This window comes from Erinaceus europaeus, chromosome 6 (genome assembly GCF_950295315.1).
Source record: "Erinaceus europaeus chromosome 6, mEriEur2.1, whole genome shotgun sequence".
NCBI lineage: Eukaryota > Metazoa > Chordata > Mammalia > Eulipotyphla > Erinaceidae > Erinaceus > Erinaceus europaeus.
Genome location: NC_080167.1, coordinates 15,605,135 through 15,619,277, shown reverse-complemented (window position 1 = coordinate 15,619,277; position 14,143 = coordinate 15,605,135). Strand labels below are relative to the sequence as shown.

At 42.4% G+C, this 14,143-nt stretch overlaps 2 protein-coding genes and 1 pseudogene across 4 annotated transcripts in view; 1 reads left to right on the top strand and 2 right to left on the bottom strand.

The window, feature by feature from the left end:
* The window catches only part of BCL7A (BAF chromatin remodeling complex subunit BCL7A), a 236,299-nt gene that overhangs the window by 152,801 nt on the left and 69,355 nt on the right, over positions 1 to 14,143 (bottom strand). The window lies entirely within an intron of this gene.
* MLXIP (MLX interacting protein) overlaps positions 1 to 14,143 on the bottom strand; it is a 72,845-nt gene that overhangs the window by 46,352 nt on the left and 12,350 nt on the right. The gene's annotated exons all lie outside the window — the stretch shown is intronic.
* On the top strand, positions 10,391 to 11,542 carry LOC132538996 (large ribosomal subunit protein eL21-like; annotated as a pseudogene).

Sequence of the window (14,143 nt, the reverse complement as noted above, 5' to 3'; positions counted from 1 at the left end):
GATAACACTTTTGAGAACCAGTCTGGCACCATTTATCAAAGATTTCATTATGAATACCCTTTGTCTTACAGTTTTACTTTTAAAATTTATTTATTTTTATTTATTTATTTGTTTATTTATTTATTCCCTTTTGTTGCCCTTGTTGTTTTTAGTGTTGTAGTTATAATTGCTGTCATCATTGTAGGATAGGACAGAGAGAAATGGAGAGAGATGGGGAAGACAGAGAGAGGGATAGAAAGACAGACACCTGCAGACCTGTTTCACCGCTTGTGAAGCAACTCCCCTGCAGGTGGGGAGCCAGGGGCTTGAACAGGGATCCTTACACGGAACCTTGTGCTTTGCGCCACATGTGCTTAACCCGCTGTGCTACTGCCTGGCTCCCTAAAATTTATTTTAAGAAAATAATTTAAAAAGCAAAATGAGGGGCTGCACAGTGCCACACCCAGTAGAGGACACACATTATCATGCACAGGGACCCAGATTCAAGTCATCTGGGGGAAGCCTCATGAGTAGTAGTGTTTCAGGTCTCTTTTTCTCCTTTTCTGTCTCTCCTTTCCTCTCCATTTCTCTCTGTTCCTATTAAAAAGAAATAAAATAGCCACCAGAATCAGAGGGTTCATCATGCAAGCACTGAGTCATAACTCTGGTGGCAATATAAAAAGTAAATTAAAAAAAAAATAAAGACAGGAGTAGATAACATAATGGTTCTACAGAGACTCTCACGCCTGAGGCTCCAAAGTCCCAGGTTCAATCCCCTGCACCACCATAAACCAGAGCTGAACAGTGATCTGGTAAAAGAACAGATAGATGACAGACAGATAGATAGACAGACAGACAGACAGAAAGATAAAAAAATAAAGATACAGTGAGTGGGAGACTTCATGATATAGTAACTTAGTTAAAAGTAGCAGTTTAGGGGGCCCGGTGGTAGCTAAGCCACTTAAGTGTACATAGTGCAAAGCACAAGGACAAGGATCACAGGTGGCGAAGCAGGTCTGCAGGTGTCTCTCTTTCTCTGTCTTCCCCTCCTCTCTCAATTTCTCTCTGTCCTATCCAACAACAACAACAGCAATAACAACAATAGTAATAACCATGATAAGTAACAAGGGCAACAAGAGGGGGAAAAAATAGCCTCCAGGAGCAGTGGATTCATAGTGCAGGCACTAAGCCCCAGCAATAACCCTGGAGGCAAAAAAAAAAAAAAGGCATTCATCAAAGTATTGCTTAAGTGGTCCCAGAGGTGGTGTAGTGGATAAAGCATTAGACCCTCAAGTATTAGCTTATAAATTTAATCCCTAGCAGCACGTATGCCAGAGTGACAATCCTGTTACACTTCTCTCATTAATTAGTAAATAAAGTCTTAAATATATACATATTGTCTTGCCTCATACCAACCACATATAGGAATTCACTTAAAATGGATCATAATCCTAAAAGTAATAACTAACTATAAAACTTCTTGAAGAAAATAAGAGCTTGAGTTGGGCAAAGATTTCTTTCTTTTTGCATTTTTTTATTTATAAAATGGAAATACTGACAAGACCATAGGATAAAAGGGGTACAATTCCACACAATTCTCACTATTAGCAGCGAAGCAAATTTTTATTTTTATTTTTTATTTATTTTTTTTTATTTAAGAAAGGATAAATTAACAAAACCATAGGGTAGGAGGGGTACAACTCCACACAATTCCCACCACCCAATCTCCATATCCCACCGCCTCCCCTGATAGCTTTCCCACTCTCTATCCCTCTGGGAGATTTTTTTTTTTTTTAACCAAAGCACTTATCAGCTCTAGCTCATGGTGTTTTGAGGAATTGAACCTAGGACTTTGGAGCCTCAGGCTTGAAAATCTCTTTGCATTAACCATTATGCTATCTAACCTCACCCAAGATTTCTTAAATACTACACAAAAAGCATGAACCATAAAAAAGAACAACAAAAAAACATAGTTACACTAGACTGCACTCAAAAGACAACTGAAAATGATAGTTTAGCTCTTTTTATCCACAGGTAAAAAGTAAAAAGGACATAGTGACAAAAGCAACAGGGCATGACTATACTAGGAATGTGTCAGAGGATTCTGCTCTTTCTAAATGTTTGGATTTAGAAAGGCAGAGGGTAGGCATTTCCCTTTAAGGAGGGGTTGGGGTGGGTGGTCACCACAAAACCATTTCACTGTGAAAAGTAGAAAAAGTGAATTTCCATTTAATAATCACTAGAAAGTAAAAGTCCATTAGCCAGCAGACACAGTTTACCATGCTGATTTTGAGTTGCTTTTTTATTTGCCACATTTCAGAAATAAGAAAACACTGTGATTTTCTTTAGTTTAATATTGTTTCCCTTTCACATGGTTTGTACACACAAGTTTGTCTCATCAACACATTTTAGTGATATAGCTGGATAATAATGGCTCAAGATTATTCAATAAGAGAAGTTCATTATCTCCCAACTATATTTTGCTAAATTACCTAAAAGTAAGAAAAATAATTTAATGTAGATAACAAAGGTCTGTGCACTTGACTGTGAGGAGAGTTTTCACGTCCTCACTAAACTAATTACTCTTATTTTACACTCCATTTAGCAGATTATGCAAACCAATAGTAATGGGGAGGCACTAGACAGGAAGGGAGGGCAAGTGGCAAACTCACTGCAGACAAGTGGCAGCTAACAGCCTGGAGACCAGCACAAAGGTGTGAATACCCAATCACAAGAGTCAGCAATGGTAAATACAAAAGCAAATCCATGGTCCGGGAGGTGGCACAGTGGATAAAACGTTGGTCTCTCAAGCATGAGGTCTTGAGTTCAGTCCCTGGCAGCACATGTACCAGAGTGATGTCTGATTCTTTCTCTCTCTCCTATCCTTCTCATTAATAAATAAATAAATAATACTAAAAAAAAGAAAGAAGGAAGGAAGGAAGGAAAGAAAGAAAGAAAGAAAGAAAGAAAGAAAGAAAGAAAGAAAGAAAGAAAGGAAGAAGAAAGAAAGAAAAAAGAAAAACAAATCCAGGTTAGATAGCATAGTGGTTATGCAAAGAGACTTTTATGCCTGAGGCTCCAAAGCCTGAACTGAGCAGTGCTCTGGTAAAAAAAAAAAAAAAAAAAAAAAGCAAATCCACCTTGATGGTATGTAATAATATAAGGAGTCACTGTAATAACACAGCAAATAGTAATCAGAAATAAGTTTCAACATAATCAAAAGTAACATTATACTCAAGATGTCCAGGAAAGTAGAGAAGAGTACTATACATTGGAGATTTCCACGGAAAGTGACTAATTTTATTTCATTGTTTTTTAAGATTTTATGTTATTTATTCATGAAAAAGATAAGAGGAGAGAGAAAGAACCAGACATCACTCTGGTACACGTGCTGCTGAGGATTGAACTCAGGAGAGTCCGATGCTTTATCCACTGCGCCGCCTCCTAGACTACCAAAGTGACTAATTTATAAAAGAGATGATGAGTGAGTGATCTGGAAGTTGGTGCAGTGGATAAGGTGCTGGGCTCTCAAGCATGAGGTCCTGAGTTCAATCCCCAGCAACACATGTACCAGAATCATGTCTGGTTCTCTCTCTCTCTCCTCCTTTCCCTCTCATTAATTAATAAATAAAATATTTTAAAAAATAAAAGAGATGAAATGAACTGTAGTGATCTGAAAAACTGCTTTTAGGAAAGGGAGCTCTATTGCTTAAAAGAAGTGCAAATGAATAAGGTATTTTTGCAAGTATATTTTAATAGTTACTCAACTTTACTACCACAAAACTCAACAGAGTTCTTACCTAGACATAGTTTTGGAATCCACCTACATGGTATGATATAAAGAGCATGGAAGAATTTGCCTATCAGTGGATCTAAATTACCTGCAATCATGTGAAAAGACAAAGCTATTAAATTCAAGCAAATTACAGAGCCAGGCAGAGGGCTCAGCAGGTAGAGTATAGGACTGGAACACCTGGTAGCACATATGATGGAGTAGGTGGTCTAAGCTAGCAGATTCATAAGTTTGTCTTTAAAAAATAAACCGAGGGGCCAGGCAGTGGTCCACCTGCTTGATCGCACACATTACTGTGTGTACGGACCTGGGTTCAAGCTGCTAAGACCTCACCTGCAGGGGAGCTTCATGAGTGGTGGAGCAGTGCTGCAGGTGTTTCTTTTTCTCTTTCCCTCTAGCCCTCCAACTTCTCCATTTAAATTCAAAAATAAGTAAATGAAGAAAAAATATGTTTATGTAGATAGCACATGGTTATGCAAAGAGACTCTCATGCCTGAGGCTCCAAAGTCCCAAATTCAATCCTCTGTACCACCATAAGCCAGAGTTGAGCAGTGCTCTGGTTAATAGAATAAAATAAAAAGCATTTGTAAAACACTGAAAGAATTGAACTAAAGTAATAAAAAAGGAATATTTAATTAGCCAGGAAATGAAGCTTACCATGTTAGCTTGAGTTACTTTTTTCCCTCACATTTCACAAATAGCAACACACTGTAAATTTTTTATTTTATTTATTTATTTGCCTCCAGGGTTATCGCTGGGGTTCAGTGCCTGCACTAGGAATCCACTGCTCCTGGCACCCATCTTTTTTTTCCTTCCTGTTGTTATTATTATTGTTGTTGCTATTGTTGTTGAATAGAACAGAGAAATCGAGAGAGGAGGGAAAAACAGGGGGAGAGAAAGATAGATACCTGCAGACCTGCTTCACCACTTGTGAAGAGACGCCCCTGCAGATGGGGAGCCGGGGGCTCGAACCGGAATCCTTAAGTGAGTCCTAGTGCTTCACACTATCTGTGCACTACTACCTGACCCACACACTGTAAATTTTGTAAAAGACTGGTTTATTTATTATTTATACAAGGAGAGAGAGAGTCCAGAGCACTGTTCAGTTCTGGCATATGATGGCTCAGGGGGTCAAAATAGAAGCCTCACATGCAAGTTTTGTGCTCTACTGCTGCATTGTCTTCCTGGTCCTATAATTTTTTTATATAAACTTTATTTTACTTGATAGAACAGAGAGACACTGAGAGGGAAGGAAGAGACAGAGAGGAGGGAAACAAAGAAAAGCCTGCAGCACTGCTTTGCTGCTTGTGAAGCTTTCCCCCTGCTGCCACCAGCAGGGGATGGGGGGGGGCTTGAACCTAGGTCCTTGTGCCTGGCAACAAGTGTACTTGACCACGTGTGCCACCACCGAACCCTTATAAATTTCTTGAGTTTAATGTATTTGTGCTTGCACAAGATTTGTAGATAATTTATAAATAATTTAGATGCACTGGTAGATTTTCCCATCACCCCCTTTAGGTGGCCCCCAAGACTGTCTAAGTAAACCGCAGCCCTATGGAAAATGCCACTTTACATGGGTACTCTCCCATCCATCCCTATCCACCAAGTAGAATCTCTGCCTTTGAGGAAGAGCACTTTCACCCAGCTGCGGTGAGGTTTACATAAGTTTGTTTCACGCTATGTGTGAGGTTTACGTAAGTTTGTTTCACGCTATGTATTTCTAAGCTCTCCAGAAGCCAGTGAGCAGCCTCACTGCAACTGGAGATCTATCAACCCAAACACCAAACCCAGGAGGAAATGGAGGCTCCATCTTCTCACTGCTGTGTGAACTATCTCCACTCCCAAGAGAGCTTCTTATGTCCTCACCCATGGGGCTGGGATTTCCACCGAGACAGCTGGATATGACTAATCTGACCACACAGTGATGAAACTGAACAAGCTGTAGAGGTTGGACAATGCCACCTAAGTCCCCATCACAAAGAAGCCAAACACTGAGTGTTTCTGCTCCCTGTCTTGAGGGACTACTTGGGAGTCCAACCAGAGGAATTATTCACTGTTCTGATTAACTCTGTAGCTTGAGGCAAAGTCATACAGACAGAAACTGATGCCTGGGAGAAGACTGGTGGGGAGATGAGCTGAGCGGCAGCGACAGCAGGCGGGGAATCTGGCCAGAGCAGGTAGTCTCCTGTGCAGGGCATAGCAGGGCTCAGTGAGGCGAAGGCCACAGCAAGTAGCCCAGTTTCTGGAGGCTCTCTGCTCCCAAGCCATTACCAAGAAGTGACAATGGCTACCACCCAGCTGGGATTCAGGGCCAGTCTGGAATGCCCACTGGCCCAGGAGACAGATGTTTTCTCTGGAGGGGTTAACTAATCACCTCCAGGTGCTGCCCAGTAAAGGTCAGCAGTGCCCCTCTGGAATGGGCAGCCCTCCAGAAATGGGCTGTGGTGGAGAAAGAGAAGGCAGTTTCAGAGTACAGAGTGAGTGAACCCTTCCAAACTGGTACTTTACTGAAAACAAAGATGGTTTTGTCAAGAGACTGCAACAGCCTGGCAAGAGCTAGCTGAAAAATCTACCCTCTTCTCCTAATTTCTCCCCACTGGTCCCAGTGACTTAGATATAGTGCTAAAAAGAGAGGATAAGTCACTCACATAAATCAACATCAGCCAACCCAGGTGATTCAACACAAGAGAGGCCAGCTGTCATTCAGAGATGACACATTCCTGAAGTTGGCTGTTTTGCAGCTGAGAAGCTCCAACTCCTAAGCAGGACATATTTGAGTCTCATTTGCTGATGTATCTCCAGTGATGGAAGCCAGCAAAGCAAAAAAGGGCTAAAGCAGCAGGTTTCTCTGCAGAGCTGTGGAGTCAACTTGGGAGGACAACATGCCCCAGACCTCCATCGAGCTACTGAGCCAGGTGGTAGCTCCCCAGCTTCACAAGAGCCTGAGCTATTAGCGGGGTCCTCAAGACAAGAGGCAAAAACATGGTCTGTGCAAGGAAGAATCGAGGGAAAGCAGCAGATACCCATATTCCTCCAGCACACCCAGCCCTGCTCTCTTCATCCCATTTTACCAACCAGCAATTACCTCAAACACTGTACAAACACACCCAGAGCTCCAAGGAGCCAACAACAAGCACAAAACAGAGATAAGCAAACAAGCTTATCAGGCAGCTGGCTACCTACAAAGCCAGCCAGCACAACCATAATCAGTAGGCTGCTCTGAGAAACATTTGGAAGAGGCACATCCAGGTAAGTTTCCCCAGTACCACCTGACTACAGGTTCTCAGGCACTATGCAAGGACGATGCCAAGGACAAGCCAGAGGCTGAGCTGATAAAGGGGTTCTTTGCTTTTGTGAGAAGGCTTTTATCCCATGGAACACTGCCTTGTGCCAGGGTTACTCATGAGGAAAAACAAATCATGGCTTCCAAAACTAAGGGCAATGGAGACCAGACAGGGCAGCAGTCTGTGAGAGAGCTAGAAGGCTGGGGCCAGACTCTGCAGGTTGGGAAACAGAGCTGCAGGTAAGGAGTTCTGAGCAGGCATGCAGCAGCTGGCAGCCTAAACTCTGCACTGGGTTTAGAAAGTCAGAATCAACAGTCAGGTTTCAAAACAACCAGAAGGGAAAATAGTATAGGGGTTCTGCAAAAGACTTCCACACCTGAGACTCCCAGGTTAAATCCCCAGCACCACCATAAACCAGAGCTGAGCAGTGCTCTGGCAAATAAATAAATAAATAATAAGGGTTTAGGTGGTAGCACACCAGGGTGAGTGCACACATTACAGTGCACAAGGACCAGCTCAAGCCTCCAATCTCCACCTGCAAGCAAGAAGTTTCACGAGCATCGAAGCAGTCCTTCGGGTGTCTCTCCCTCCCAGTTCTTCCTTCCCTTTCAATTTCTGTCTCTATCAAAAATAAAATATGTTAAAAAATAACTCATGTAGATACAGAGTACTCAGTAGTGCACTCTCTTTACCAGGACCTAAGTTCAAGTCCCCAGTCACCACAAAGCTTCACAAGTGGTGGAGCAGTGGTGTGGTGTCTCTCCTTTTCTCTGTGCCTCTCCCTCTTTCATCCTCTAGATTAAAAAGTCTACAGGGAGCAATGAAATTATGTAGATGTAAAGCCCCAGCACCCTGGAAGCAAAAATAAATAAATCCAAACTTTTAAAATAATAGAATAGCTGGGATAATATAATGATTATGCAAAAGAGTTTTATGCCTGAAGCTGTAAAGTTGAAGGTTCAGGCCCCTGGCAAAAAAAAAATAGTAGTAATTAAATAATAACCTATTTTCCAGAGAGGCGAGTCAGCTCTAATTTTCATGTCCAAGTGACACTGGCATCTTGTTTCGTAATTCATAGGAACATGCACCCACATGATTGCAGTTATATGTGAGCTCACCCAACCAAGCAGGCTCACAACTAGAATCACAACCTTGTGAAACCCCTAAGTTCCCCTACTGGGAGAACAGCAAAGAGTCAAGATGGCATTCACCTGCTGATGTGTGTCAAGCACTATCCATTCTGGCCCCTGTCCCTCTACAGACTCTGGGACACTCCTGGTATGCAGGGAGTTGAGCAATCAGCAGCCCAGGGCATACTGCAAGCCACCCATACTACACACCACACACACACACACACACACACACACACACACACACACACACTGATGAATAGGGTCGGAGGCTGTGGTAAGGGGCGGGGGACCAATGTGGCAATCCCAAGTGCTACCCTTTTATAAAGAATCCTGGGGTCAGGTGGTAGTGCATCTGGTTGAGTGCAAATGTTACAATGAGTGGACCTGGGTTTGAGCACCCGGTCCCCACCTGCAGGGGGAAGCTTTGTGAATGGTGAAGCAATGTTGCAGATGTCTTTCTGTCTCTTTTCTCTCTATCTCTCTTGATTTCTGGCTGTCTCTATCCAATGAATAAATAAATAAAGATATTAACTTTAAAAAAGAGTCCTGCTGAAAGGTTCTCAGGATAAAGGTTTCTTTCTGCAGAAAGGAGGAAGAGGAGGGAGGTGCTATTTTCAGAGAAAGCGCCTGTCCTAAAGAATGGTAGCTGAGATGAAGAGGGGCCCAAGAATACTTGAAGTGTCACACCAAAGTGCCATGAAGTGTTCTCAATGCTCAGCAGAGAGGGAGGAAATAAATCAAAGTGCATCCACACAATGGAACACACTATTCAGCTACTATCAAATTTTGCAGATGAAAGTTTTGGCACTTGGGATGGTACTCACAATCTATTAAAAGAAAAAAAAAACATTTTCTGTGCCAAAAAAGAAAAACAAAAAGCAAACAAACAACAACAAAAAAGCCTTCAAGGTCTGGAAGAATAACCACTAGGGAACTGAAAGTAGTTATCTGTCTATTTGGCTTTTTTTTTCCCCCTGGAAGGCAGCCTGGAAACATAGTCAAATTCCAAAAAGGTCTTAAATGTCTAATTCCCCTGCACTCGGTGAACATGTCTCAGCAAAGGAAATACTGCATCTCTAAGAAACACAAATTCTATTTTAATCTGGCTTAAAAGCTAATGGTATGGCATTTAAGAACCTCAAAACTATGTTAACGCCTTTATAGGTCAGATGAAATAGAGGAAAGCTAAGAGCTAGAAAAGTGGCAGAGCAGCTGTATAAGCTGTATATTTGTTTGTGAAAATGTGTGCTGTGCAGAGGGCTCAAAGTGGTCATATCTACTCTTAACCATTTAAAACACACAGGCACACGCATGAACTCACCCAGTAAAGCAGGTGCCTGACCAAGCACAAGTCAGCTCTGGTTTATGATAGTGCCAGGGATTGAACCTGGGACCTGGCAAATGCTAGAAGAAGAAGAAGAACCTGGGACCTCAAAACCTCAGGCATGAAAGTCTTTTGCATGTTATCTCCGTAGTCTGCAATAAGTTTCTATCTCAAAAATAAATAAATAAATAAATAAATAAATAAATAAGGTCTGTGAAAAAAATAATAAGCTTGGTCACCAAGATCTTAATCTAACTTGCTTCCCTCAAGTTCTCACTATTTATTTATTATTATAGTTAAAGTCACCACAAGCTGGAAGAGCCAAGTGATATGTTGCTGGTCACCAGCACCATTCCGTGGCATCCAATTCAGTCATCTCTTCACCATTCACTGCTATTTCCTATTCTCACCTTGTAAGGAAGTTCCCATCTATCAGAGAACTTTATTACCGGAAAAGGAAAGTCAGCATCCAAGTAATGAAGGTTTTATGCTCCCCTCAAAAAACATGTCTGTCAATGAACATGCAAACAATCAGGGAATATTAATACAATGGAATACCATTCACAGATAAAATGCTACGTCACACTGTAACATAAGAAACCTTACAAAATGCCAGACATAAAATATCACGTATATATGTGACCTGGGAGGTGACACAGTGAATAAAGCATTAGACTTTCAAGTATGAGGCTACAAGTTTGATCCCCAGCACTGTCTGTGTCAAAGTGATGCTCCGTCTCTCTCTCGCTCTCTCATTGGTTAATAAATATACAGTTTTAATTACCACCACTCCCAGCAGCCTTTTTCCATTTTATTACTTTCTTTCTATTTTATTTGATAGAATAGAGAAAAATTGGGAGGGAGAAAAAGACATGGAAAAAGAGGGAGAGAGAAAAAAGTATGGCTTGTGCGTGGCTCCTGGTGCCCCTCTTTCTATCAGTTTTGGTTGTAGCCTCGTGGCTACAGAGACCGTGCTCTGGGCTCGTCCAGAGACTGCACACAATAAATCGCCAAAATGACTAACACAAAGGGAAAGAGGGGAGGAACCTACTATATGTTCTGCAGGCCTTTTAGAAAACACAGAGTTGTTCCTTTGGCTGCATATATGAGGACCACTAGAAAGGTGATACTGTCAGCATAAGGATCCCGGTTTGAGCCCCCAGCTCACCTGCAGGGGAGACGCTTCATAGGTAGTGGAGCAGGTCTGCAGGTGTTTATCTTTCTCTCCCTCTCTCTGTCCTCCCCTCCTCTTTCCATTTCTCTCTGTCCTATCTAACAACAATGACATCAATAACAACAACAATAACAACAATAAAAAAGGACAACAAAAGGGAAAATAAATAAAAATTTTTTTTTAAAGGTGATATTGTAGACATACAGGGAATGGGCACTATTCAAAAGGGAATGCCCAGGAGTCGGGCTGTAGCACAGCGGGTTAAGCGCAGGTGGCGCAAAGCACAAGGACCGCATAAGGATCCCGGTTCCAACCCCGGCTCCCCACCTGCAGGGGAGTCGCTTCACAGATGGTGAAGCAGGTCTGCAGGTGTCTATCTTTCTCTCCTCCTCTCTGTCTTCCCCTCCTCTCTCCATTTCTCTCTGTCCTATCCAACAACGACAACAATAATAACTACAACAATAAAAAAAAAACAAGGGCAACAAAAGGGAATAAATAAAATAAATATTTAAAAAAAAAAACATTATATTACAAAAGGGAATGACCCACAAATGTTACCATGGCAAAACTGGAAGAATCTACAATGTTACCCAGCATGCTGTTGGTATTGTTGTAAACAACAAGTAAAGGGCAAGATTCTTGCCAAGAGAATTAATGTTTGCACTGAGCATATTAAGCACTTTAAGAGCAGAGACAGCTTTTTGAAACGTGTGAAGGAAAAAAGGAAGCCAAAGTGAAGGGGACTTGGGTTCAACTGAAGCACCAGCCTGCTCCACCCAGAGAAGCACACTTTGTAGAACCAATGGAAAGGAACCAGGGCTGCTGGAGCCCATTCCCTATGAATTCATGGCATGATCAATATAAAAACTTCATAAAATATCTGAACTATAAAAAAAAAGAGGGGGAGTCGGGCGGTAGCGCAGCGGGTTAAGCGCAGGTGGTGCAAAGCACAAGGACCGGCATAAGGATCCCGGTTCGAACCCCGGCTCCCCACCTGCAGGGGAGTCGCTTCACAGGCGGTGAAGCAGGTCTGCAGATGTCTTCTTTTTCTCCCCCTCTCTGTCCTCCCCTCCTCTCTCCATTTCTCTCTGTCCTATCCAACAACAAAGACATCAATAACAACAATAACCACAGCAATAAAACAACAAGGGCAACAAAAGGGAATAAATAAAATAAATATTTTAAAAAAAGAGGGAGGGAGAGGGCAGAGGAGATAGAACAACGATCATGCAAAAAGACTTGCATGCCTGAGACTCCAAAGTCCCACGTTCAGTTCCTTGCACCACCATAAGCCAGAGTTGAGCAGTGTTCTGGTGTCTCTCTCTGTATTTTTCTTACTAAAATAAGCAAAATGTATTTAAAAAATAAAAAAAGAGGGAGAGAGATATACATCTGCAGATCTGATTCACTGCTCATGAAGTGTCCCCCTGCAGGTGGGGATCGAGGGCTCGAACCTGGGTCTTCGCATGTTCAACTGTGTGTGCCTCTGCCTGGCCTCCATCTTTTACTTTTTTAAAAAAATATTTATTTATTTCATTTTTGTTGCCCTTGTTGTTTTACTGTTGTTGTAGTTAGTACTGTTGTTATTATTATTGTTGTTGATATCATCATTGTTGGATAAGAGAGAAATGGAGAGAGGAGGGGAAGACAGAGAGGGGGAGAGAAAGATAAGACACCTGCAGACCTGCTTCACCGCCTGTGAAGCCAACCCCCTGCAGGTGGGGAGCAAGGGGCTCAAACCGGATCCTTGCGCTTTGTGCCATGTGCACTTAGCCCGATGCTCTACCGCCCAACTCCCCATCTTTTACTTTTTTTTAAAGAAGACACATATAGTAAGATTCCATTTATATGAAATATCTAAAAAGGGTGGGAGTCAGGTGGTAGGACAGCAGGTTAAGCGCAGGTGGCACAAAGTGCAAGGACCGGCATAAGGATCCCGGTTCAAGCCCCCAGCTCCCCACAGTCAGAAGGTGTGAAGCTACATACCTGAAACTTACCCAGTGTTATAAACCAACGCTACTTCTTAAAAAAGAAAAAAAAAATCAGTATTTTTCCCTTACTCTCCCAAAACTAAAGAAAAAAGGTGGTGGGGAAGACATGCTTGGGAGACTGTCTACTCTCCAGTCGAAGTCAAATGGTATAAGTAATAAAGCTTCTCCTACCTTCATAAAAAGAAGACGAAGAAAAAGCAGGTAAATGGTTGTTGGGGCTAAGGTGGGAGCTGGATTGCAATGCAAAAGCCATAACGAACTGTGATAATAGACGATTTAACACAGGATTGTGATGACTGCACACACACTCACTCACACACACACACACACACACACACACACACACACGCACATCAATGGCCTGTACACTGAAAGAATGTACTCTGTGGTGCATAGATAAGCGTCAAAAAAGTTGCTAAAATGGACAGAATCCTATTCAAAGAGAGAGATCTGGGTTTTTTTGTTTTGTTTTGTTTGTTTGTTTTTATCAGAGCACTGCTCAGCTCTGGCTTATGGTGATGCAGGGGATTAAACCTGGGACTTTGGAGCCTCAGGCCTGAGAGTCTCTTCACATAGCCATTATGAGAGATCTGTTTAATGACTGAGGGAATAGAAGGAATAGAAGAAGCAACCTAGATGATTTGCTACTCAACCAGAAAAACTGTTCAAAACAGCAACCTGTACTGTTTTAAGGGCCAGGGATACAGCATAATTATTATGCAAAAGACGTTCATGTCTGAGGCTCTGAGGCTCTGGGTTCAATCCCTGGCTCCATCTTGAACCAATCTGAGTAGTACTCTGGAAAAAAATATTAAGAGAGGCCAAAGCATCACTCTATGTAGTACTAGGAGCTGAACATGGGACTCCTTGCTTGCAAGCCCAGTGCTCTAGCCACTGCACAACTTCCTGGGCTGCTTGGTTGTTTTTCTGTTCTTACTGATTTAATTTTTTTCTTTTGTTGATACAGAGAGATTGAGAGGGAATGGGTAGAGAGGGCAGGTCAGTGGCACACCCAGTTAAGTGCATATAGTACTAAGCACAAGGACCCGCACAAGGATCTAGGTTCGAGCCCTGACCTCCCCATCTGCTGGGTGAACACTACAAATGATGAAATGGGTCTGCAAGTGTCTCTCTTTCTCCTGTTCTTTTTATTATCTTTATTTATTTATTGGGCAGAAAGTTCGAAATTGACAGGGGGACGGGGAAATAGGGAGAGAGACAGAGAGACACCTTCGGGTCCAGGTGGTTAGTGCAATAGGTTAAGTGCACATGGTGCGAAGCACAGGGGTCAGTATAAGGATCTCTGTTTGAGCCCCCAGCTCCCCACCTGCAGGGGGGTTGCTTCACAGGCAGTGAAACAGGTCTGCAGTTATCTTTCTCTCTCCCCCTCTGTCTTCTCCATCTCTCTCAATTTCTCTCTGTCCTATCCAATAACAACAAAAGCAATGGCAACAATAACAAGGGC